Here is a 26,291-nt window from a genome sequence, read left to right on the forward strand (position 1 = left end):
GAAAGTGAAGAGAAACATTCATTTGTTTGTTAGTGACCTTGTACCAAGCCAGAGGCCATCTCTAGTCAATTTCTTCCAGATGTGAGGGTCAATAGCAAGCCATTTCTCTGTCTTGGGACTAAATCTTCACCTCAAAATGCCTCTGATCTTGGCCATTTGTTGGTGTGAACTTACAGACAAGTTGTACCCCCATAAAAAAAATATACATGAAATAATTTGTTTACCTCTAAGAGGCTACCTAAAAACCTCTGTCACATTTGCTCTACGGCGGCCGTACGGCCAGTCGAAAACAGTCGTTTTTACATACTTTTTTGTACCAGCTACATATAGGTGATTTGAATTAAAATTAAATATAAAGCGGCTGTTTTCGACTCGCCGTACGGCCGCCGTAGAGCAAATGTGACTGAGGTATAAGCAACATGATTTTCAAGCTGAAACTACGTTGTCTGTTTGGGGTACTTCCCCACTGAGTCAATACATGAAGAACAACAAAATGAAATGGTTAGGAGGGATGAGAACTTTTACAAGTGAAAAATACAAATTACATAAGGAATATACCCACTAGTAAGTAGGTGTTCTAAAAAATTATGAGATTTTTTGCAAGGATATTCCAAGAATATTCCAATGATTTTCTGAGAATTTCTAAGGCCCTCGTTATTCACGCAATTTGAAAGCATTTTGCAAGAATGTTCATATCCGAGCATGTACTCTGGGTGCAGGAGCAATAGTGCATTTACGTTGCTAGCTAGTTGAACCAGTAATTTCAATTTGCATTCCTTGTCTGCTACTGGGGGGTGTTTCATAAAGCTGTTCGTAAGTTAAGAGCGACTTTAAGATCGACTGGTGATCCTATCTTGTGGTGAATGGTATACACCAAAATGTTCATTGACGATGGTTTAGTGCATAAGGATCACCAGTCGTTCTTAAAGTCGCTCTTAACTTACGAACAGCTTTATGAAACAGGCACCAGATCATACTGCACATGCTCATAACTTTGGAAACTTACCCTAAAAGGGTCTGGTGCTTGTGGTTACAAATGCAGAAAGAAATTATGGGGATCTTGAGACCTGATTACAAGTTCTAGTAAATTAACAGGTATTCATTAGCCTATAATCTAGGCAGAGGCAGCAGCTCTTCTTTTTGCTTACACGAGACTGATGCTGTTACGCAAAAGGCAGCAATATGTCTGATGGAAGACTACAAAGTGGCTGCGAATCAGCTTCGCAGCAACTGTGTGTAGTTTTCCGCATCAGACGCATTTCTCACGTTTAGCATAATGGCAAAGATATTAAAGACCCAGACCAAAGCTAAAAGTGCAATCGACATATGTAAGATATATGCTACAGTCACAAATACCTTTACGAACACCGTACAAATGACTGCATATCATTTACTGATATGTACAAAATCGTTTGTATGGTGTTTGCAAAGGTAATTGTGACCATTGCATAGTGCAACAATGTAAGTCTTATGCATATTCACCGCTTGACAGCAGAGTATTTTGCTTAAGAAACACTCAAATTGTCTAGTTTCGACAATAGGCTTTACTGTGCATTTCATCGGCCTGAAAACCGTTACGCCATAATGTGTTAAAAGCGTTATGATCCCTTGAGGCCAGTGAAAAGCACAAGAAAGCCTATTTTATAAGCAGGACATCGAGCTCTTCTTATTAAAGGGATACTCCAGGCTGAAAATAATATGATATGAACAGATAAAGAAAAATCAGACACACAAAACACTGACAATTTGATCAAAATCGGACAAAGAATTACAAAGTTATGGTATTTTAAAGATTTGGATTATTCTGGTGAAACAGTTCTAAGCATGTCTTCATGAATATTCAATGAGCAAACTGATGTCATATCCCCACTTGTTCTTTTGTATTTTATTATATGAAATTAGGTTTATTTGAATTTTTTGCTCCAAGAACTAAAAAATTTGATTGACAACTGATTTAGTGCATTAGATATTCATGGCTGCAACTTATTTTATCAAAAGGGAGACAAATCATTCACACCTGTATGAAAAAATGGAATAATTATGATTTCATGTAATAACATTAGAAAAAGGAAAGTAGGGATGTGACATCATCAGCCCACTTAATGAATATTCATGATGACGTGCACAATATATTGATAAACTTTGAAATTCAACAACTTCAATATTTGTTATCAGATTTTGATGAAATTTTCAGCGTTTTGCTCTGTGAATATTACTTCATTTCATCAGATATAAATATTTTCAGCCCGGAGCACCCCTTTAAGCAAAATACTAAGCTGGCAAGCATTGAAAATGCATAAAGCTTGCATTGTTTTAGTAGTTAATAAGCTTTTGATTGGTATATGATATGTCAATTTCAATTTTGGGTCCGGCCTGGGTCTTTAAAGATCAAGTCCACCCCAGAAAAATGTTGATTTGAATCAATAGAGAAAAATCAAACAAGCATAACACTAAAATTTTTATCAAAATTGGATGTAAAATAAGAAAGTTATGACATTTTAAGTTTAGCTTATTCTTCACAAAACATTTATATTCACAGCTCAGTGATGTGCAATGAGAGTCAATGAAGGCCCTCATTCACTGTTTTTTTTATTCTTTATTGTTTGAATTATACAATATTTCAATATTACAACTGGGCGTCGTGGCGTGGGCCCGTAATCCAAGCTATGTGGGTAAGTTACAAATCGATGCAGAGGTTCGAGGTTCGAGCCCTGGTCACGTCTTTCGGATGGTGACGTTAAAGGTCGGTCCCAGACGTAAATAATCATATCTGATTGATACACGTCTGACAAAACTCAAATACACACACAGAGATTTGACAATAGTGACCAACTTGCCTATAACACAAAATGTTAAAACAATGGTAGTCCCACAAGTTCAAAGAGGAATATAAAACTTTGTTTCACATGACAATGAGGAGAAAATTAAAATATTTCATATACTGAAATACAAAAGAAATAGTGAATGAGTAATGTCATCAGTCACCTAATTTGCATACTGACTGGTGTGTGAATATAACTGTTTTGTGAAATTAAGCAAGAATTCAAAATGTCATAACTTCCTAATTTTACATCCGATTTTGATGAAATTTTCAGTGCTATGTTTCTTGGATGCTTCCCTTTTTATTCAAGTTAACTTTTTGTTGGGGGTGGACTTGTCCTTTAAGCTGCAGCCTACGCCTAGATTATGGGATAGGTATTGGAGTGATGGAGTTGATCTGAAAGTACCTCAGGACTCAGCACGGTGCCATGATAGGGGTAATGATATCGGGCCTAGGTACCCATAGGGGCAGCATGGAGATAATTTGACACCTTTGTAACAAGAAACAGGTGCCTGTGAAATTAACTCAACAAGTCAACCATATATTAAATGCTGCACTAAGACACCGTTCTCACTACTATGCTTTTCACACTGCACTTTTTGTCCTAAATTGGTGGGGCTAAGGGGGGGTCTTAGCCCCACCAATTTCCCGGGGTTAAGCTTAGCCCACTTCGTTTTCACACTACGTTTTAGCAAAGTGGGCTAGCACGGTAAATAGTACGGTACTATCTGGCCCTGCAAAAAAGCAGGGTTAGCCGGCATATTGCGGTGCTAGCACCACAATTGCGGTGCTAATAGATGCAGTGTGAATTGAAACCGGGCTAAGGAAAAGTGGGGCTAAGCATTAGCCAATCACAGAAGTCGAAATTGCACGTTAATCGCGCTCTGTATGGCAAAATCATCAATATTAATGAGCTGTGTGATTGCCCGGGGTTAAGACGTTAACCCCGGCTAAGCAAATAGTATGGGGTTAAGAAAGACAGTGTGAATCGAAAAAAAGATAGTATGGGGTTAAGGATAGTCCGGGGTTAAGGAAATGCAAAGTGAAAAGCATATACCTTCCTCAAACTAGTTTAACGTGTAGTGAGAACGGTCGAGCGATCTCCCAAACTGGTTAAAAAAACCACCTCGCGATGTAGTTTTCAAGATCGCTTTGCCTTGTTAAACTGGTTTAGCATGAGGAACTAAACCGTTCTTCGGGAAGCGATCTTCGCACATTTTGAGCACGCTACTCCACAAGACAGGTGTAGAATGCCTACGCTGCGGTTTTGAATTTTGCGCGAAACGTGTCAACCCACTGAGAGCATTTCCATAGCAACAAGATCACTTTACGTAAAGTGATTTTGAAAACCACATTCGTGTGATCAAGTGGGAACGCTAGCAAGTGATCTTCTAAACTGGTTTCCTGTAAACTAGTTTTAGAGAGCGTAATGAGAATGGCCTCAATATTTATGATCAATCGCAATTCTTGGAAAGACCTACAAAATTAATTTGATGTACTGCCCACTGCCTACCACATACAGTAAAATGGTAAATTAAAATACAATCCCAAATCATTTCTTTGTACACTGGAAATAATACTGTCTTTCAAACTTTCTTTAAGACAAATAACTAATCAGAAATCTGTTTCGTTTTACTCCCCTTTTTCATCATGCATTCTTCTCCTTAAATCTATTGAATCATGAAAAATTCAAAGGAATCTTTATACATGTTATTACATGATTACTACAAGAAATACAAGAATCTTACAATCTTTAGCCATTAGGAGTAATGGCAGTCACTATGTGAGGGGACTGAAAGCATTAAAAGGTAGGGTAGTAATACCTATAATACCAATAAATGGTCAAAATCAAGAGAGGGGGCAGGAGTATCAGTTTCTGCAACAAGAACCAGGTGCCAAAAAAATTAGAGTTAAACTGGAACACAGAGAATTCCATATTACCCCACTCATATCTTATTATCACCCATGCTGAGTGATAAAATCCACCATATCTTCACAACTAACAAATTGAATTCATGAAATCAACACTACTGTACTGAACTTTTTAAAATGAAGGTCAGGTGGGTGTTTCATAAAGCTGTTCGTAAGTTAAGAGTGACTTTAAGAACGACTGGTGATCCTTTCTTGTGGTAAATGGTATATTCATTGGCAATGGTTAAGCGCGTAAGATAAGTTCACCAGTCGTTCTTAAAGTCGCTCTTAACTTACGAACAGCTTTATGAAACGGCCCCCTGGACTGACACTCTGTGCACATATTTCTTTCAGTTAGCTTTCCTTTCACTTCTTCTGCCAAATTGTTTAATATCATGCCCCTTTATAACATCAGATATCTGTCATAACTTAAAGTGATATAACTTGAATTTTCATTATTGCATAGGCCTATATAGTCCCTGCCAATCTATTCGGGGGGGTACTCGACCACATAAGTGGTAGGTATGTGCCGCGGGCGAGACAAAAGACGGGGGCTCTGGAGCGGGCTTATTGTAAAAAGGAGGGTCCTCGGAATGGGCTTCGGAACTACAAATGTTTGTGAAAACGGGGGTCCTTGGAACGGATAGCCTGCGTATTCATCCCTATGGAACGGGCATACGTGGATGCAGAGGCGATGGTCGGACAGCGCTCTGCTGGCCGCTTTTCACCAAAAATACAGCTCACTGTAGCGGATCAATGCGGCCGGAACGGCGTAACAAATAATATGAGAAGCTTTGGAAGGGATTTCTTGCTTCTTTTTTCTTGATAAGAAGAAAATGCTATGCTTTGGAGCGGCTTTCTTTGTTCTTTTTCTTAATAAGATAAAAATGTCTTGCCTTGGAACTGAAATTTGAGTGTTAAAATATACTGAGCGCCCGACATCCATTGCAGCCTAGAGCCTGTTCAGACCGGCAGAGATAGCGCGATCTAGCGCGCGCTAGATCGCGCTATCTCTGCGGTGTGGAAGGTACAACGTCGTTTCGGTCCGCCCAACAGCGAGCCACGGCGAGCCAAATCGGCGTGCCACTGGAGCACCTCTTGGGGGTGGTCCACGAGAGATAGCGCGGTCTAGCGCGCGCTAGATCGCGCTATCTCTGCCGGTGTGAACCCGAGCTACGATAGCACGCCGGAAGTCATCTACACGCGGGGAATTTTATACTCATTCTATTTTGGTGCGATCTGAATCTGAATCGGTACAACTCAACACTCCTAATTTTATGGAGTAAAACGCGTCGGAATATCGTGAAAATAGAAATATAGTAAGTAATGCGTCATGGCAACAGGACCTCTCAAAAAAGGGGGTGCTACGATAGACCGCGCTATCTCACTGCGGTGTGAATCCGGCGAATGCCAATGGGCGGACCGTGGATCGCGCTACGATAGCGCGATCCACGGTCCGCCCACGGTCCCCCCTTGCGGTGTGAACAGCCTCCTAGACTCATCAAGGCTCTTCACACCTCTCTCCCACCCACCGCAGACGCGCCCTCGGGCAGGGGGCAATCGCAGTGCGGGGGAGATGTGTCCGGGGTCTGATCTCAACCGCTCACTCTACCACACATGTATATGTTGTGATGCGAGCCGTGCTCTACTTCCCCCAACACTTCCAGCTTGAGCTGGTTGGCCAGACTGTACTATTCCGCATAGACAGCAGGTCTTTTGCGGCTCTTATATACTGGCAGGATGGCACTGGATCATATTTTCTTGACACGTTTGCATGCCCTCTGAGTGGTTTCTCAAACCAGAGTTTCTCAGTCATTCCAAACCGTGGCGCTGCGGCCATGTGCCTGAAAGGTGATCCCTCGTCGGGACCTGAACCTTCTTTGGGGAGTGTTGTACTAGTATAGAAAACCTCAACTCCTCCAGGGCTGCTCCAGGGCTGACCCATCGCCTATCGGGTCCAACAAGTCCAGTATAAGGGCGTGGGACTCTTTTCCCGGCACAGACTAGGCTCGATGCTATGTCAGTCTCCGTCAGGGAGCATCAGCAAAGGGCTGCCAGCCCCTAGTCGCTAGAGACACGAGAGCTTGACCCCGTCGAACTCACAATAATCTGATCAGGGTGGAACCTTGGAACCGCGTCCATGTGCCTGAACGGCTTGATCAGATTCGGGTGAAGTTTCTCATACGAGATATCAAGTCCTCCCCAGTCTCTTGTGCCCTCTTCTGCTCCCCCGCGAAGAAGAAGAAAACCTAGGTCATTAGCCCCGTTACTCGGGCAGACCTTTGTTTCTGACTATTGCTGTCCGTCAGTTTAGACCGCCGCTACAGAAGGCCAGTTAATCAAGCAGTCTCATGCCAGCATTTTCTATGAAATCCACTGTTCCAAGGTTCCACCCTCTTGGGCACCTGGACGCAGCTCCATGGTTCCACCCTGATCAGATTATTGTGAGTTCGACGGGGTCCAGCTCTCGTGTCTCTAGCGACTAGGGGCTGGCAGCCCTTTGCTGATGCTCCCTGACGGAGACTGACAAAGCATTGAGCCTAGTCTGTGCTGGGAAAAGAGTCCCATGCCTTTATCCCGGACTTGTTAGACCCGATAGCCGGTGGGTCAGATAGCCCTGGAGGAGTTGAGGTTTTCTATACTAGTACAACACTCCCCAAAGTCAAAGTCAAAGGACAAGCCAAGAAGCCAACTGAAGAACAAGGATTCATTCAGGTTAGAAGTCCGTCTGAAGAAAACAAATTCTAAGACAGGAAAACAAATAATCAATCACACGGATTAATTAAGTAATTAAAATAAATGAATTGTAAACAAAGGGCAGTTAAAACAATACAATAATATTGAGTAACACCCTAGCAAAGAAACCAAACAGTAACTCTTCATAAAAGAGGCTGAAAGTTTTTAATACAACAATAATAAAAAATGGCGACGCAAAACAACTCCGCCATATACGGAGGAGAAGGCAGAACGACAATTACTTCAAGACCAGACGGAGAATAAGAAATTCAAGAGGAAGCAAGAAAAAAATTTCAAGTCCAGTGCCACATAACACTACAAAAACAAGGTAAAAGGGGCATGAGAGGTACGGGGAGAAGCTCTACCAAGCTCTCCACCCATACGAGCTACATGAAGGCAAAATAAGTTAAAAACAAGAAGACCAAAAAAGTCTTAAAATACACAAAAAACTCACGCTAGTGTGCTATACCTAAACTCAGATTGGTATAAAAGAAAAAAGAATCACATCAAAACAAAAACGCCAATAAGAAGAGTCTCCAAACATTAAAATTCTAATGTTGGAGAGAGCACATATCTTTAGATGTCTTTGAAAAGAGGACGTGACGTGGCCGTGATTGAGTAACTGGGCATAGTTCTCAGGTCAGGGAGACGGGTCACCGCGCAAGGAATATTGTGTGTTATTGTCTTCGGTATAGCCGTTCAAGTGGATGAATAGCCTAGATTAAAGGGATGTATCCCAGTTATTGAAGTAAATCATTTTCTTCTCATTGAGAAAACAGAAGAAAGAAATCTGTTCCAAAGCTTCGCATATTTTTTGTTACGCCGTTCCGGCCGCATTGATCCGCTACAATGAGCTGCACATTTGGCGAAAAGCGGCTCGCAGAGCGCTGTCCGACCATCGCCTCTGCGCGAGCCCACCCACGCCCGTGCCGCCGGGCTAGCTGCATCCACGTATGCCCGTTTGATAGGGATGAATACGCAGGCAAACCGTTCCAAGGACCCCCGTTTTCACAAACATTTTTAGTTCCGAAGCCCGTTCCGAAGACCCTCCTTTTTACAATAAGCTCGTTCCAAAGCCCCCGATTTTTGTCTCACCCGCGGCACATACCTACCACTTTTGTGATCGAGTGCCCCCCCCCCCCCCCCCCCGGATGTCACCTTGCTAAATAATTGTTTCACTACCACTGCGAGCTCCAGCACATGATGCGACAATCGACGTTGGATATTTGTTCTAAAGCTGTTTCCTATCGGATATCTTGGCATGTACAATGTTTTGCATCGGGGTTCGGGTCTGGTCAATACAATTTTGATGAATTCTACAAAATTGTCACATTCTTATCCCTCTTTTTCTCTTGTAAATTGATTATTATCGATTCTATGGACACAAATCTGGGAGTTGGAAACGTAATTTCCCTCATGGAATGGCATTGTGTTTCTGAGTTGTGTACAAGCATAGTACCAACCCACACACTCTCCCAACAGCAGATCTTATATTGTGCGCTAGAAGCATGGTTATTTTTTAGATCTTGACTTTATTCAGAGGAAGAATAAGAAAGCAATATCATGCAATGGATATTGTCTTTGTATATCATCACAAAGATTACTAACAATTAGCTGAAGAAATAAAAAGCGAAACAAGGTTTGATACACAAAAGTACGTACGGTGTATGAGGGTTTTGGGAAGAAAGGCTAGTGTCTGGTGAACTGATGACTGATCAAACTACGATCATGTATGTGACTGCCTAAAATATCATAAGACATGCTTCATACTCTGATATTTCGAAAATAATCCTCCTAATTAGAGGCTGAATAACTTGAGTTTTAGCTAAGTATTCCTGTCTGTTGTCTGATGATGTTTTGTGATTGAATGTCATATTCTTCTGCAAGTGATGTGGCTTTTACCAGACTGGGCCAACCGCGAGCCAGGATTTATTCATGTAATTTTCCTACTAATATTAAAGGACTAAAGGTGTGTTTATGCTTCCATTGCGAGGAAGGAATCAGCGTTTTCAAACGTTGATTCAAAACTCCGGTCGTAAACGTGGTTCTGGGAGTGCTGTTTATGCTTAACTTTTCAGAGGCAAATTACGATCTTCAGCTGGCTTCGCATCGTAATTTTCGTTGAGCAGGAAAGCGAGGTAAAATTGGGCGCGCCCTTTTTCAAAAGTTTTTTTTCCGAGTGTTGTTATGGGGAAGGTACGTCGACTGTTATATAAACATCGAACAATTTCCGATATTTCAGTCATTGCATGGAGCTTCTTGATATAGCAATATAATTTCCACCATGGTGAGGATAATAGTAAGAAAAAATAAAGAATATTAAGTATGCAAAATAATAAAATATAAATTTGTTTATGCTAATGGGGCATCTGGCGATGTATCCACATTATAACTAATGTTACGGGGTTTTTGGTGTAAATCCCTCAACGTTCATCGTGATGACAAATTGGAAGAGTAATACTAGTAATAGTACTACACATGCAAAACAAGGGAGATGAGAGGTAATTCCGTGGAGGTAACATGCGACCATGGAGCAATGCGATTGTATTTGCCCGCGGATTTTCATCTCACCGGAAGCATGTACCAAATGACGTAATTTAAACACGTTTACGATCGTGGTTCTGTTAATACTTCCCCAGAAAGCCTGATTCTGGTCAAACGACGTTTACAAACGCATCTTTTTGTGAGTTTACGAACGGCGTTTTGAAACAGCGTTTAAATGAAAGTAAGCATGGACGCAACCGTGTTTTGGACTAATCACGTTTGGAAACGCTGATTCTGGCCTGAAAAGTGGAAGCATAAACACGGCCTAAGACATAATAGTCGTGTCAAGGGCCCAATCAGGACATGGGAAAGGAAAATTATGGGAGACCGAACCCCTGAACATTCTCTAATCTTCCACTTGTCAGACTTTTGGTAAACAATGTGCCTGTGTGCATACAGAGCTAGCACACAGCCTTGCGTGTTACAGCAACAACAACAAAAATAGTAACGACCGGATCCCGATCTATAGCGAACACAGGCAATCTCACCAGTAAAAAAAAAACTACTTGGTAAAAACATGAAAAAACCCATTGTAAGCACACATATCTTACAAATCTTTAAAAGTAGAATTCCATTCTTAGTGTGAACTACATACATAATATGAAAAATCGTACGAAGGGTTTTGGGTTAATTAACTTTTAACCTTTAAAAAAAAAACATTCTAAAGTTTTTCCATAGCTCTTGCATTGTTTTCTGTGCAAATCCTGTGACTAAAGGCATGATGTGATGTCACACGGACTGACCCATTAATGATGCAGATGCATGGAAGAGGCTTTTTAGGGGCATTTCTTTTGAGGATATCAATAAGCCAGAAGATTTTTTGATCTAATATGTCGATGAACAGGTTATAAAAGATGTAATCTTTGCTTAGGTACCAAATTCATGGATATTTATTTCCTTCTTATAGCATATCAACTTTAATAGATAAGTTTACATGGCTCAATCAAGCCCAAAGAATTTCTCAGCTTGTTTAAAATCACAGCACGATGATGCCTCTAGCAGTAGTCAACTTTTCTAAGAAATAGAGTAAACCTTTTTGAAATAGAAAAAATATTCAACAAATTAGGCTTCTTTTATATCCAGACAAAACCAAGTTCAGGAGCAGGTGTCAGTTTAAAGAGCCTAGGGGTAATAAGAGCCAGGCAGGAGAGCACAAAATGACCCTATCACAACTCATTTCATGATTTATTACTTGACAAGAAACTGTTGTGTCTCAATCATATCCCTCCTCAAGTCTTACATGTGCTCTGTGGATGAAAAGCAGAAACACTATTACCTTGTTTTTTCCCCATTAATTATAGCAATGATATGTAGGGGAGAGTGGGGTAAATAAGGCCACCTTTTTTTATAATTTTAATTATATCTTTTTAATGTAAAGCAGTAGAAACATGATTAGATGTCTATTACTAGATCTAGAGTAAACCAACATTATCATTAGAAATGTTAGAACTAATCAGCCTAATTTGCATATCAATGAGCCATAAATATTTTTGTTAGGTGGCCTTATTTGCCCCATTGTAATGGGGCAAATGAGGCCGCCTGATTAAAACTTATTTTATGTTGCTGTATTCGAAGTAAAAATATTTCAGTTGGTTTGATACTATCACCATAGAGCTATAATAGCTCTATGCTATCACTAAACATTTACTAGTAACACTCATATTATTAACATTTGGTTATTTACCAAAACATCCCCATTTTAGGATTAATTTATTAATCCTTTTCAATACTATGGGAAAAAAAAAGATTCTCGGATTGCATTTTCTACTGTCAGTTATATTATTGTGTATTCACGTGTACAGTGCATGGTTATTCAAGTGTGGTGATGTCTACACTGCATTTTAATGTTTTAACAGATGCAACCATAGACTTTTAATTATGTATTAATTCGGGTGGCCTCATTTGCCTAATCGGACACATTGAGTTCATAGGCATCCAGTCAGAAAGAAAAGAGGAAAAGTGGTGAAATTTACTACAGTTCTGGCATGCACAGTAATACCTTATACCCTTTTTACACACGCTGAAATTTCCTTAACCCCGTACTATAGGTGGGGCTAAATTGCCATTTAGCCCCACCTATAGTACGGGGTTAAGCTTAGCCCACTTTCTTTTTACACAGCATTTTTGCAAAGTGGGTTAACCCCACCTTTAGTACGGGATTATTTGGCCCTGCAAAAAAGCAGGGTTATCCCAGCAATTGCGGTGCTAAGAGCGATAGTACGGGGTTAAGATCGCTAGTGTAAAACGAAAGTGGGCTAAGCTTAACCCCGTAATATAGGTGGGGCTAAATGGCAATTTAGCCCCACCTATTAACCCCGTACTATAGGTGGGGCTAAATGGCAATTTAGCCCCACCTATAGTACGGGGTTAAGGAAATTTTAGCGTGTGTAAAAAGGTACGAGTGAATGAGCTACCACTAGTCCGGGGTTAGCGAGTTTCGTGTGTGAAAAGCAAGCATTCCTTATCCTGGGTTAGCAATAACAATTTGGCATGTGTGAAAAGGAAAAAAAATAGTACAGGGTTAAGGATAGTATGGGGTTAGCGATAGTCCGGGGCTAAGAAAATCCTGTGTAAAAAGGGTATTAGACACTAAGATAAAAGTTAATACACATTACTGGATAGGTACAGTACTTGCCTCTCTAAAGTGGCAATGCTACTTTCAAAATTTTAATTTTGAGGCGCTGCTGGGTTTGTGCTCCTCCTGGCCATGTGCACTGGGGCTGTGAGATGTTGTCAATGCTCAAAATATATGCTCAGGAACTGTCTCAAATACTACACAAATTCTTGAGTAGTGAGCAAAAAATAACAAGCGGCCATATATACCCCATGCCTTATTTACCCCACTCTCCGCTAAATATTGTGATTACCAGTATGTTTTGTGATTGTTAAACCAATAAAACTCTAGTGAATTTAAAAAAAAGAAAAAATAGCAGAAACTACTTTGGAAAGCCAATAATGAATTTTTTATACTGCTCAATTTGTTGCTTTGATAAATGAGAATGTAAAAACACATGGAAAAATAATTACTAATTCTTATAATTACATTCTAATTGAACCTATATTCACTATTACAAATTAAATTAAAGGAGAATGAAACCCTTGAAACCAGCTGAATCCATATCAAAGAGAAAAATCAAAGAAACGTATTGTTGAAAGTTTGAGGAAGATTGAATGAATAATAAGAGAGTTATGAGCATTTGAATATTGAGATCACTAATGCCATGTAGATCCTCCCATTGGCAATGCGACCAAGATCTGTGATGTCACACACGTACAACTCCCTCATTACTTTAGTACTTATTTCACTTATATTCTCACTTTTATAGAGTCTATCACAAGGTGAGGTGTTCTCTGTATGAGAGGACAAGTACAGAGGTTTCACAACATTATATCATTGATGAATCGTTTGTCATAATGATTAGAATGAGCAAAAAGAGATGTTTTGGGGTATATTTTCAGTGTCCAAAAGGGGAGAGTTGTTCATCTGTGACATCATAGATCTTGGTCGCATTGCCAATAGGAGGATATCCATAGCATTAGTGATCTCGACATTCAAATGCTCATAACTCTTCTATTGCTAGTCCTATTTTACTCAAACTTTTGTTGATCGTATTCTTTGATTTTTCTGCTTTCACAAAAGCTAACTTGCTCCAAGAGTTTCATTCTCCTTTAATCTATTTCAATGTGAAAAATGGAATAGAAACTTAAACATTAGAATCAGAGGGGGTCCTTAAATATATTCCAAGGAGGACCTTACCCTAGTCTGCTGTGCAAACCCTTAACATGTGTGAACGGTCTAAATATGCAGCCTATAATGCCTTTGTAATGACGGCTCTTAGCAAGTTTTATATGTGCTTGTCTTGCTTGTGGAGACCCACTTGCTGATTAAAGTTTTAATTAGGGTCTGTGCATGCAGACTAACTTCACCCGTGGATGTGCAACTTGGCGTTGTTAAGGCGACCACACACCTTACGATTGGTCTGCGACCCGATTTCAGAATAAAATTTAGTAGAATTTGATGCTAATAATGAGACTTGGAATATCTTACTGTGTAATGTTCTAAATCATTGTACGAATACCTATGTTCAAATCTGTGACTAATACCCCTTTCATAAACCTATCCTCCAATTAGCCGCCTAATAGTAATGCGGATAATTCAATAAAAATTGCATTCACAAACTCCGAAAATTAACCGCATTATTTTTACGAGCGCCCGTCCTGAAAAAGGCGGATAATCGTCATGACAACTGGACGCGCCCCCTCCGATGCGGTTGTGTTGGAAAAGGGTGACCTTGTGACCGCACCATGGCAATTATCCGCATTATTTGGAAATACGTTCATAAACTCAAAATCTTGTCCCGATGCTGCTATTATGCGGATAATTGCAGCATCAAAATAATGCGGATAACTCTGGTCCTCCTCCGATTTTACGACCAAATTATGCTGCTATTAGCCGCATAATTGGGTTTATGAAAGGGGTACATGCTATCATCCTTCTTAGAATAAAAGCGAAATTAATATCTAGTCGTAATGACGTCATAGCAGTCGTACGATTGGCTACGATTTGAAACTAATTTGGCCTTTACTCCAAAATAAAGGCTTGCAATCTTTCAAAATGGTAATATCAGTATTCTTTCAATTAATTTTAACCTCAAATAAAATGATATGTTCCATTCACATTTTCAGAAAATGAGCAAAATGCGATTTGTTCCAAAATTGGATCGCGAACAGTCGTAAGGTGTGCGGTGGACTTTACACAAATGGCAGCCATCAACTGTACACTTGCCCTGGCCAATCAAATATGCAGACTTCACATTTGCATTACTATATACAAAAAAATATATATCCTGGTATCGCATCACAATTAAAAACTGCCACATGAAAATCTTTGTGTACCAGGGTAGCAGATTCGTACATACGACTATAATGAGAGCTCCTCTCTTATAACCAAAAAAGCTAATCAATTCAAGCAAAATATTCCCTTTATCATCGAATTAGATTCACGTACCACTTAAAATTTGCAATAGAATAAACAGCAAATTGTCAAGTTATGGGGCAGACAACACAAACACCATAGCCTACAGTTGATTTTTATACCTGATCCACACAATGATCAATGTAATCAAGTATATAAACAGACCTTAAATTAAGCACTAAGATTTGGTGTTATGATGGAGACCCAGAATGATACAAATGCAGCAGCACAGATTTCTACAAAGTATACAGAAAAGTACTTTCAACTTTAGTTTAAAACTTGCATTCTTGCAACAAAGTAATATCCTAGTCTGATCTCTAGACTGCACTCAATAACCCTCCAATGAGGAAATACTTTCACAAAGTACGACACAATGTCAACAACACTGACAAGCAAACAAAATGATTCAAGAAAATAGTGCAATTAGCTGGTAAATTAATCAGAGGAGTGTTTAATTTCTCACGATAAGTATGTTTAATTGGCTTATTCGATGTCATCCAATGATAAGATGGAATAAACATACAAAACATAATCATGATCAAATAAACATAGTTCATCAACACTTGCGCCTCTGATATTAAGCATGGTAAAAAGAATATGAGATCATCTTCAGATTTTAACAGAAGGCAATTACCCCATGTCTTTGATCTTATATGCTGATATATCAGCTATGGTTTCACAATGTAAGCCTAGTTCTTTTGCAAACTGTCAAGTTTTCAATGTTTGGTTTTATTTTTAATTCAAGATGTCCATGAATATGGTTTTCACACTGCATTTCAATAGCCCCATACTATCCCACGCCAGACTATCCTTAACCCCATACTAATATTTTTTGGTTTCACACTGTCTTTCTTAACCCCATACTATTTGCTTAGCCGGGATTAACAGACTATTGCACAGTTCTTGAAAAAAATTAATTTGCCACACAGAGCGTGATTAACGTGCGATTTAGACTTCTGTGATTGGCTAATGCTTAGCCCCACTTTTCCTTAGCCCGGTTTGGTTTCACACTGCAGTTCATAGCGCCGCAATTGTGGTGCTAGCACCGCAATAAGCCGGCTATCCCTGCTTTTTAGCAGGACTGCAGATAGTACCATACTATTTACCATGGTAGCCCACTTTGGTAAAACGTAGTGTGAAACCAAAGTGGGCTAAGAAAGCTTAACCCAAGGAAATTGGTGTGAAAAGCATAAAGTTCAGCAATTTCTAGAACATAATTGTGTTCTTTATGTCATATATTATGACATCACCAGGATGAAATAATAGCCTTATCTGTTTTTTTAAATTTGAACGCTATCCCTTTATATGCCACTTTTAACTGCATGCAATAACTTAATACTATATTATGCTTTTAACGCTAGCAAAAATTTCCTTAACCCCACACTATTGGTGGGGCCTATAGTACGGGATTATTTGGCCCTGCAAAATAGCAGGGTGAGCTGAGCAATTGCTGTGTGCCACGAGTAATAGCCAAAACGAAACCCTGCTAACCCAAGGGCAGTGCAGTTGAGCGCTGTTACCATGGTAGTTGCCATAATGACAAAGTTAACTATAATTTAATTCCTTTAAAGAAACAGTCTCCTGATCAGGTAGAATATCCATAATAATTAATTAATGTAAGACACCTTACAAGTAAGCCTACTACTACTTTTTTATATGAGTTCCATAATTGTTTACCAAGGAACAAACCATCTCTCCTCAGACTGAAATGTGGGTATTGTGAATTTGGAAGGAACTTGAGGGGGTGAGAGATAACTGGAATCAGGCCTCCCCAGCAAACATCTGTTTGTTCTGTTAACCTTCTCCCACTGTTTACGCACTTCCCGTTTCATCTGGTATCCTCATTGCAATGACACCAGAGCCAGTCTCATGTTAAGATTCTTTGCAACATGGATTCGAGAAAACAAAGATCTGATAAGCATACCAGTAAAGACTCCATCTCAAGTATCTCTCATATCTTTCATCCATCCAAATCATTATTTGGAGATAAAATAAAGGATGGCTTAAGGTACGAGGGTTTATGTGGTAATACATCTCCTACACTGAATTATGATCTAGATCAATAGCAAGAACATGTGATATGAAGTTGACTGAGCAGTTATCTCCGACAGGTTTGCTTGAAAGAATGCTCCATGAAACAACCGAAAACAACCAATGGATCAGAATACAAAACAAGCAAGCTGAATTATGAGAATACAAGAAAAGAAGGATTTGTTTGACTCTGTGAAAGAAAGAAATTCAGTTTCCCAATCAACAGTCTAACTTACTCAATGAATGAAACAAGAAAACACATTAAAGGTGTTATATAATACCAAATCATATGAAGATTGTAATTACAAAACAACATTAAAACTACTTCTGAAGACAAAAACAAAACACAATCATTCTATCACTGTCAAGGTAATACACTTTCTTGTAGGATTAACTAAACCCCTCAAAAAAGTTTGGAAATCTGAGTTTGGCCATTAATTTCTCCCAATTCCCAATTTTACACAATACATATTTGATATCATTCAAAAGATCATTAAATTCTCTTTAAAATGATACCATGCTTGTTATGATCATGTCATCGCGAAAAGAGCAGGATTCAAAAGTGTTGGATGAGGTCTGAATTGAAAAGCTGCAAAAAAAAGCAGAAATACAGTAGTCAAGAAGGGTCAATAAAGAACATGATTCTTATGTCTGTGTCAATAGAGATGAAAATCCATTCAAATCAAGCCCCTGCTTCTTCATTTTTGATGTTTTGTTTTGGCTAATGTAGTGATGGTTCTGTGAGATAACATGGTTTGAAATACCCATGAATGTTTGTTTGTTATGTGTTTGCTTGTGCAGAGGTGTGTTTGATTCCATGTTAATGTTGATGTTTAGGTGCATGAAAACAAAAGAAACCGCTGAGAAACTCACTCATCACCACGGAAAAAAGAACAGTGACTTTCAATATTGTGTCATTTTGCAACTTTTGAATTTTGACCTTGCCCCACATTTCCAGGCACTGCACCTCCATGTGAACCATAATCATATCAAGTAGGGTATCATTTTAAAGAAAATTAAATGATCTATTACTTAGTAACAATTACACATTAATATTCAAAGTCAGATTTTCAAACTTTTTTGGAGTTTATTTCTGATCACTGTTTAACCGAACATATGGTATCATTCATAGCATGCAGATTATAAACATTCATATTGCGGAGGAATCTTTGGTAAACATTTGCTCTATATTCTACAATAGAATCAATTTCAATACAGAGGAAATATTTGATACAATTCTCTCTTTAAAGGACAAGTCCATCCAAAAAAAAGTTGATTTGAATAAAATGAGAAAAATCCAACAAGCATAACACTGAAAATTTCAGCAAAATTGGATGTAAAATAAGAAAGTTATGACTTCTTGAAGTTTTGCTTAATTCCACATAATATTTATATGCACATCCCAGTCGGTATGCAAATGAGGGAACTGATGACATCACTCACTCACTTTTTCTTTGTTTTTTATTATATGAAATATTCTAATTTTCTCCTCATTGTCCTGTGAAACAAAGTTCTATTTCTCCCTGAACATGTGGAATTACCATTTTAAACATTATGTGGTTCAGTCAAGTTCGTCCTTATTTTCAAATATGTAGAAATTGAAATATTGTATACTTCAAACAATAAAAAACAAAAGAAAAAGTGAGTGAGGGACATCATCGATTCTCTCATTTGCATGTGACTAAATTGTGCATATAACTATTTTGTGAAAAATAAGCGAAAGTTTTAAGTGTCACAACTTTTTGATTTTACATCCAATTTTGATGAAATATTTACATGTAGCATTATGCTTGTCTGATTTTCTGAGGTGGACTTACCTTTAAAAAAAGACACCCAGGAAATAAAACATTCCCAAAAGAAATGATGTTGTTGTGCTTCCATCACTTCATCACTTGCTTTTAGTTTTGTTTTTGTTTTCAGTTTCATTTTCTACGTAGGCCTTTACGCTTTTTACACTAGCAAAAATTTCGTAATTATATAGGTGGGGATAAATGGCAATTAAGCCCCACCTTTACTACAGGGTTAAGTTTTAATAGCCTACTTTCTTTTTACACAGCACTTTTGGAAAGTGGGCTAACCCCACCTATAGTACAGGATTATTTTGCCCGGTGCTAATACCCTGTTCAGATCTGTCGCTCTCTAGTGTCACACTAGAGAATCGTCTGGAACGAACACAGCATGACATTCGTTATCAAAACACAAGGTACACATGCAAGGGCCGTTTAGATTAGAACGTCTGCGGTAATCGTGAGATGCGCTGTGATCGTACCTATTCCAATGTATATTTTGTTCTCTCCTTCCATTTTCTTCTTTATGATTTCTTATGTATTTCTCTAATATGTTTTAATTCTTCTTTCACTCTCTTTTCTATCAAATCTATTTCTATTTTCAATTCTTCTCTTCTCTTTTCTTTAATCAATTATGAATTTCATTGTTTTGATTTTCCTATCATATTTCCTTCTATCGATTCTATGTATTTCTTTGCTTTATTTTTCTTTCATCATATTTTTTTCTATCAATTCTTATGTATTTTGTTGTTTTAATTCTTTCATTATCTTTATTCTCATGTATCATATTTTGTTTTCTCCTTCCATTTTCTTTTATTTATGTATTTCTATGTGTTCTAATTCTTCTTTCATTCTCTTTTCTTTCAAATCTTATTTATTTCTTTGTTTTTTATTTGTTATTTTTTTCTTCAGTCAGTTCTGTGTATTCTAATGTTTAAACTCTTCTTTTATCTTTTGTTCTATTAATTCTTATGTATTTCTTTGTTCTGATTTTTCTTCTTTCTTTGTTCTATCAATTATTTTGTATTCTTTTAATTCTTCTTTCTTTTTTCTATGAAATCTTTTGTATTTCTTTGTTTTCTCCTTCCGCTTTCTTTCCTATGATTCATCATGTATTTCTTTGTTTCATTATGTGTTTCTTTGTTTATAATTACATCTTGATTCATCTTTCATTTTTTTTTTCCTATGAAATCATATGTATTTCTTTGTTTTTTCCTCCTTCTTTTTTCTTTTCTATAATTTATAATTTATTTTTGTTTCATTTTTTCTTTCATCTTCTTAATCAATTTTCTTATGTATTTCTTTGTTCATACTTACGTCTTGATTCATCTTTCACTTTCTTCTCTTCTTTGTTTTTTCTTTTGGTCAATGTCAATCAATGGAGAAAGTGCGCGCTGCACAACGATCTAGACCATGTGCTCAAATAAAGGACTTCCGTTTTCTATGCCGCGTTTACGACAGTGCAAACCCATTTCAGAGAAAATCGACTTCAAAGTTTACTATAATTTTCACACCTTGTTCGTCAGCCTTACAACATATTCATTGCTAGAAAAATACATGGTTGGAAAGACCAAGACAATTGCTTGACAAAGGTATCCTTATTTTTACACAAAACCAAGGATCAGAAAATATCGCAAAAGAGTTCCATGCTTGTAATTTCGGTTCGAGCGGTTTAGATTTCCCCTGTACAAAAACGCCATAGGGAATACAACAACCCTAACCGCGATTTCAATGCGCGCGGTCAGTCAAAATGTTGTATCGCTTTTCACGTGCAAAGTCAATGCAGTGCAGACGGCCAATATGACAGTTTGGCTGACCGCGAGCATTGAAATCGCGGTCAGTCAAAACCATGTATCGCTCTGCTACAGTACACGTTTCCAATGGGATTTGCGCATTTCATTAAAAATTTGTATGGCATCGCAGAGAAAATCCCCTCATACAGGGCTGCCAACTCTCACGCAATCTGTGTGAGTCAATTCACCCGATTCTCACGCTCTCACGCTGATCATAGGAATTCTAACGCTGAACCCCGAAAATACAGAGAAAAAAAGTTTTAGCCTATATCGGATATTCAATAACATTATAACCCGGCCAGGCAAAAGTTTCAAAGTTTTTAACCACAGGCGCAAAGCTAAACCATCAATGCAAATTGGTTTCGGTTTGCCGCGCAAAGACAATATATTGAGTTGCGATTGGCTTACTGTATCGCGCATGTGAGAGCTGGTGACGTCAAAATTTCACTATGAATCAGGGTTTTTGTGCTAGGCACAAAGAGCGATCAAGTGTCAATTCAATTAATGTCATGCCATGGCGATAGCCTGCCGGCCCGGCCTGCATGGCGCACTGAATACATGATAGCCCCACATATGCATTTGTGTATGTGTTGATACACTTGGTTACTTTCGTAGCTTTATTTTAATTGAGCCAAAAAGAAACTGATAATTTTTTATGATGATAGTTTTAGCTTTCTTCCTCTGTTTTCTTTATATCTTTCTTTCATTCTTTCTTTTAAATCTTTCTTTGTTTTTCCCTCTTCATTTTTTTGTTAGTCTTTGTTTTTTATTTTCCTTTTTTTCTTTGTCTTTCGTTCTTTCTGTCCTTTAAAAAAATATTTTTCTCTATTTCTTTTTCTCTTTCTTTTTCTTTCTTTCTTTTTTGATTTCTTTCTTTCTTTAATTCTTGAGTCCATCCATCCTATATTTATCTCTTTCTTTCTTTCTTTCCTTCCTTCTTTTTACCCTTTCTTTGCTTCTTTCTTTGTTCTTTCTTCCTTCCATCCATCTTTTCTTTACCCTTTCTTGTTTTTTATTTCTTCCTTCTTTCAGCCTTTTCTCTTTCATTCATTCCTTCTTTTGTTCTTTCTTTCTTTTTGCCCTTTGTTCCATCTATCCTTTTACCTTTTCTTTCTTTCTTTCTTTCCTTCATTCCTTCCTGCTTTGTCTTTCGGTCTTTCTTTTTTTTCTTCCTTTCATCTATTCTTTTACCTTTCCTTTCTTTATTTTTATATTGCTTCCTTCCTTTATTTCCTGTTTTATTTCTTTCCTTCATTTTTTTTTCCTTAAGGGAGCAGCAGATAATCACAGGTTGAGGTTTCACTACTAAGCTTATAAAGACAGTTGATTTGGAATAATGCACTTAAAAATGTGGATTTTTTTTCAAGGTCAGTGAACTTCATTAAAAAAGTCAATTAACCTATTTGAATCCTGCCTTATGTATTTATGAAATCAGAGTTAAAAGTATGTGCCAGATTGCACCATTTAAATTGCAAAATTGTAAGAGCTCCGTACCGTGGAAGGGGGGACACCCCCCTACAACACCATCCCCCCCTCGGGCACTCTGCAGAGCGCCCTCGAGCTTGTTCGCTTCGCTCCCTCGCAATGTCTCACTCCTAACTCTTCTCAAAAGTTGGCAGCCCTGCCTCATATCTCAGAAAATAAAATAAATTGCTGCCTAGAAATTCAGTTATGAATAGTACATGACTTGTACATTCACTTTTTGCAAAAATCTCAAAATCAATTTTTTTGGGGGGACCAAAATTGACTGATACGACAGTTCGGATGAACGCCGACGATTTGATGACCTGATGGTGCTGTGTATCTTTTCGGTCTCCTAGGTTGTTCTTGTCTAGTGACGGTCTCCTGAGCTTGTTTTCTGTATTGTCAGTCTGGTGGACAGCTTTTGTCTAGAGTCTGACTCATGTGCCTTGTTTGTCTAATATCGGTCTCTGGGTCAACATCATGTTGTGTTTATCTTTTGGGTCTTTATTGTCTAGTGTCTATCTAAGGCTGCGTTTATGCGACCTCAAGCCAGAATCATGATTTGAATCATGATTCAAAACACAAACATGAATCACAATATCACAGAATCAGCGTTTAGACGACCTTCATTCCAATGCCATTTCTCCTCAGATTCGGGCCAATCCATCACTAGTGCGCAGTTTAATAGAGGAAGTTTTTCGCACGTGTTTCGGCCTCGAAAAATCTTTTACTTCCAGAATTCAGTCTATTATACCTCATTTTGTTTACTTCTAGTTCTAGCATAGGGTCCATGCTTCTATCCATCTTTTGGGTTTATCGAAAATGGTATTTGGAAGTGAATTTCAGCGTAGATCCAATTTAATATTGACACTGTTAACTTAACAACTGAGATCCTTGTCCAGTAATAGAACTTGAAGTTGAAGACATGACCAAAAAATGAAAAGTAGTGGACAATGTGATGACCAACACAGAACTTGAACATTACAAGAAACGCATGTATAGCACATAATTTTGTACATATACACTGAGCATATAGAGCACCTTGAGCTTGGCAAGAGTCAAACCGTAAGTAGCCTGACACAGTTACGTCATAGAATCATGATTCAAATCACGATTGCGTTTATACGACCTTGTTCGTTCGTGATTCTACAGAAACGTCTTTCCAAACGCCCCTTTTTCCGTGTTTCATGTTTGTGATTTCACTTTTGACTAAACGCAATCGTGATTCTGCAGAATCATGATTTGAATCATGATTCAGATCATGATTCTAGGGTAAAAAAGTGGCGCATAAACGCATCCTAATAGGCATAATCATGGGCTGTAGGACTCCTGGGTGACGGTCTTGTAGGATGACCCCTAAGTTAAAACCCTTCTAGCTCTCAATGGATAATATTCATACCAGCTTTAAATATTTGATTTACTAGTGACTAAACCACCTGGCGGGAGACACATTACTGACTTACACTAAGCACACATCCAGGTATGCTGCTTTCAGAACCCATCTTACTATCTGATAGTCTAAGATGTTGAAAAGAGTTTAGTCCTCCTGGTATTTTGAAGCTGGAAGAACCATTAGGAGGAGGGTTTGATGATGCATTCTTGTAGGTAGTTCAAATCAGGGGGATTGATGCAGCGTGGGAATCCAACCAGGATGGGATGACATTTCATACCAAATGACTTTTACATGATAATTCTTCCCCTCTTTGATCTTATCTCCTCTATCTGAATGCCACGGACCAGTGAAAAAAAAATGGGAGCAAAGGGCAATTTGCCACAAAAGTTACAAAACTAGCACTTGCAACATGTAAAAATAGCCCCCACTAATATTGATACAAAGTTTGATATTGAATGGATAAAAGAAAGAAAATAGCTCCAAATCCCCAATGTAGAGAAAAATCTGATGGTCTACATATATTACACCAGGGGGGGGGGGCACCCACATATATTGGTGGTAGGGGGACGTATCGCTTTGAGGACCCCCTTTTTCAGACCTAATTTTCAGTTCTCTAGATACCCTGAATGACAAAAATTCCAATCAGAAGCAACCCCAACCAAGATCCCCGTTATGAAACATCTCAGTTCAGCTCACTAGCCCTGCCAAAATTGTCCAGCGCGAGCTCCGCATGCGAGAGCTGTAAACTCCTGCTCCGCTAGCAGCTCCATGCACCGCCAGCGCCCACATATACATGCACAGAGCTAGCATGCACCGTACCCACTGTACCGCAATCCCGTTCTGTAGACTCTGTTTTTCACACAGCCCAGTATATATTTAGTTCCCAAGACCCCGTATTTTACCCTTGTAGTCAGTTCCTTAGACCCCCATTTCAGGGTTTCGTGAGGCACACCCCCATCAAAATATAAATTGAGTGCCCCCCGCCCCTGGGATATTATACTCGTCACAATTTTCTACTTTGTAGTTACTCTTCCCATCCATGAATGAATGCTATCCCTGACTTTTTCTCCCATCTTAATTTTAGTTTTAGTGGAGCGCCTCTGGCAGTCTAACCTGCATTACGCGATTCAATATAGCAGTAATGCTGACTTTGAAAACAACTATAGAATAATTATTCACAAAAGAATGCCATTCATAATCATATGATAATAAAATGTTCATTGATCCTAAATGACATTTGAGTGGTTTTCCCTATGTCCAAATTTCATGAACTAGATCCATATACATGTACTTTCAAATTTTTGACATTTGAAAAAAAATTGTTTTGATTTCCCCAAAATAGTCTACGTCCATTGACTCTAAATGAGCTTTGACCTTGGTCATGTGACCTGAAACTTGCACGGGATGTTAAGTGATACTTTTACCCTTATGTCCAAGTTTCATGAAACTATATACATGTAGGTCTATATACATTCTAAGTAATGATATTTCAAAAAACTTAGATACCCAAAACATGGTCAAAGTTCATTGACCCTAAATGATCTTTGAACTTGTTCATGTGATCTGAAACTCATGCAAGATTATCAGTGATACTTGGTTACCCATATCAAAATTATCATGGACCTATTCTTTCATGAACTCAGTCCATATACTTATTGTAAGTTAAGTTATGATATTTCAAAAACTTAACCTTTGATTAAGATTTCAATGTTGACACCACCGCCACTGTTGGAAAAGCGGCGCCTATAGTCTCGCTCCTATTTAGGCAAGACAAATAAAGACCCTCTGCTAGTATATAGGCCTATAAGTGTGTATTTCTGTAAATGTATTCTCCATCTCACAACAAAGGTCGATCCACAAACTTTCAGTTATTGTATGGATCTCATATAATCCCAATCTCATTCCTTCTTCAAAAGCTCCATTACTGCTCTCAGGTTATCACCGGCATCTGGGGTATGTAACATAAAAAGATATGCTTTATAATGAAATATTTAATATCAGCTATGGCTCTCGGGCCTGAAATCAATCACTAAACTTTCTGTTATGGTACGTCCGGGTCAAAGTGTTTACATGCATTCGAGTCTTACTGAATGAAAGTACAAGGTAAGCATTGAAATTTTCTGATAAATACTCCAGCATGGTAGCTTCACTGCACTGTACTGGCGCACTGCCAGTGCTTCAGTCTTCAAAACTAACAAAAAAGTGAGAATGAAGTTGGGTGATGACGTTGTCGTTTTCAGTGAGCTGAATCGGTGTAAAAACAAATTTCTTGGGTTGAAAATTACAAGGAGTTGGATTATTTCCACACATATCTGTATGCCTGGCTTACCAGAACTGATTTTTCACACAAAGTTTCCTCAGTTTTGCCCATGTCAAGAACTGAAAATATAAAGCGAATTGTTTGACTACTTTTAGTTTCATTTTTGAGGGAGAGTTCTATAAAAAAAAAAATCATATTTTTACTCTACAAACAACACAACTAACAAAATGAACAGTCGAAGTAGGCCTAATCATTCTTCTTTCCGAAAATATAAATATCACTCAGATTCATGTTCATTTACATAAGTTATGGCAGTTTTACTACGACACTTTCTCAGCGGTTTCAGGAAACCCCCTGATTTACTACTGGCAGATAATTACACCTCTCCACTCCACCTGTAAAAAGCAAAGATCTCTTTCTTTACACTTCTACCAACAAACATTGAAATCAAGAAAGTATGAAACTGAATATCATATATGTGTAAGGTTACAAAAATGAATACCTATGCTTTTATTCTTCAAAATAATATGAATACTGTACAACATGTATGTAGCATGCATTTGATCTTAGAAATGA

This window comes from Lytechinus pictus, chromosome 2 (genome assembly GCF_037042905.1).
Source record: "Lytechinus pictus isolate F3 Inbred chromosome 2, Lp3.0, whole genome shotgun sequence".
In the NCBI taxonomy this organism is placed as follows: Eukaryota; Metazoa; Echinodermata; class Echinoidea; order Temnopleuroida; family Toxopneustidae; genus Lytechinus; species Lytechinus pictus.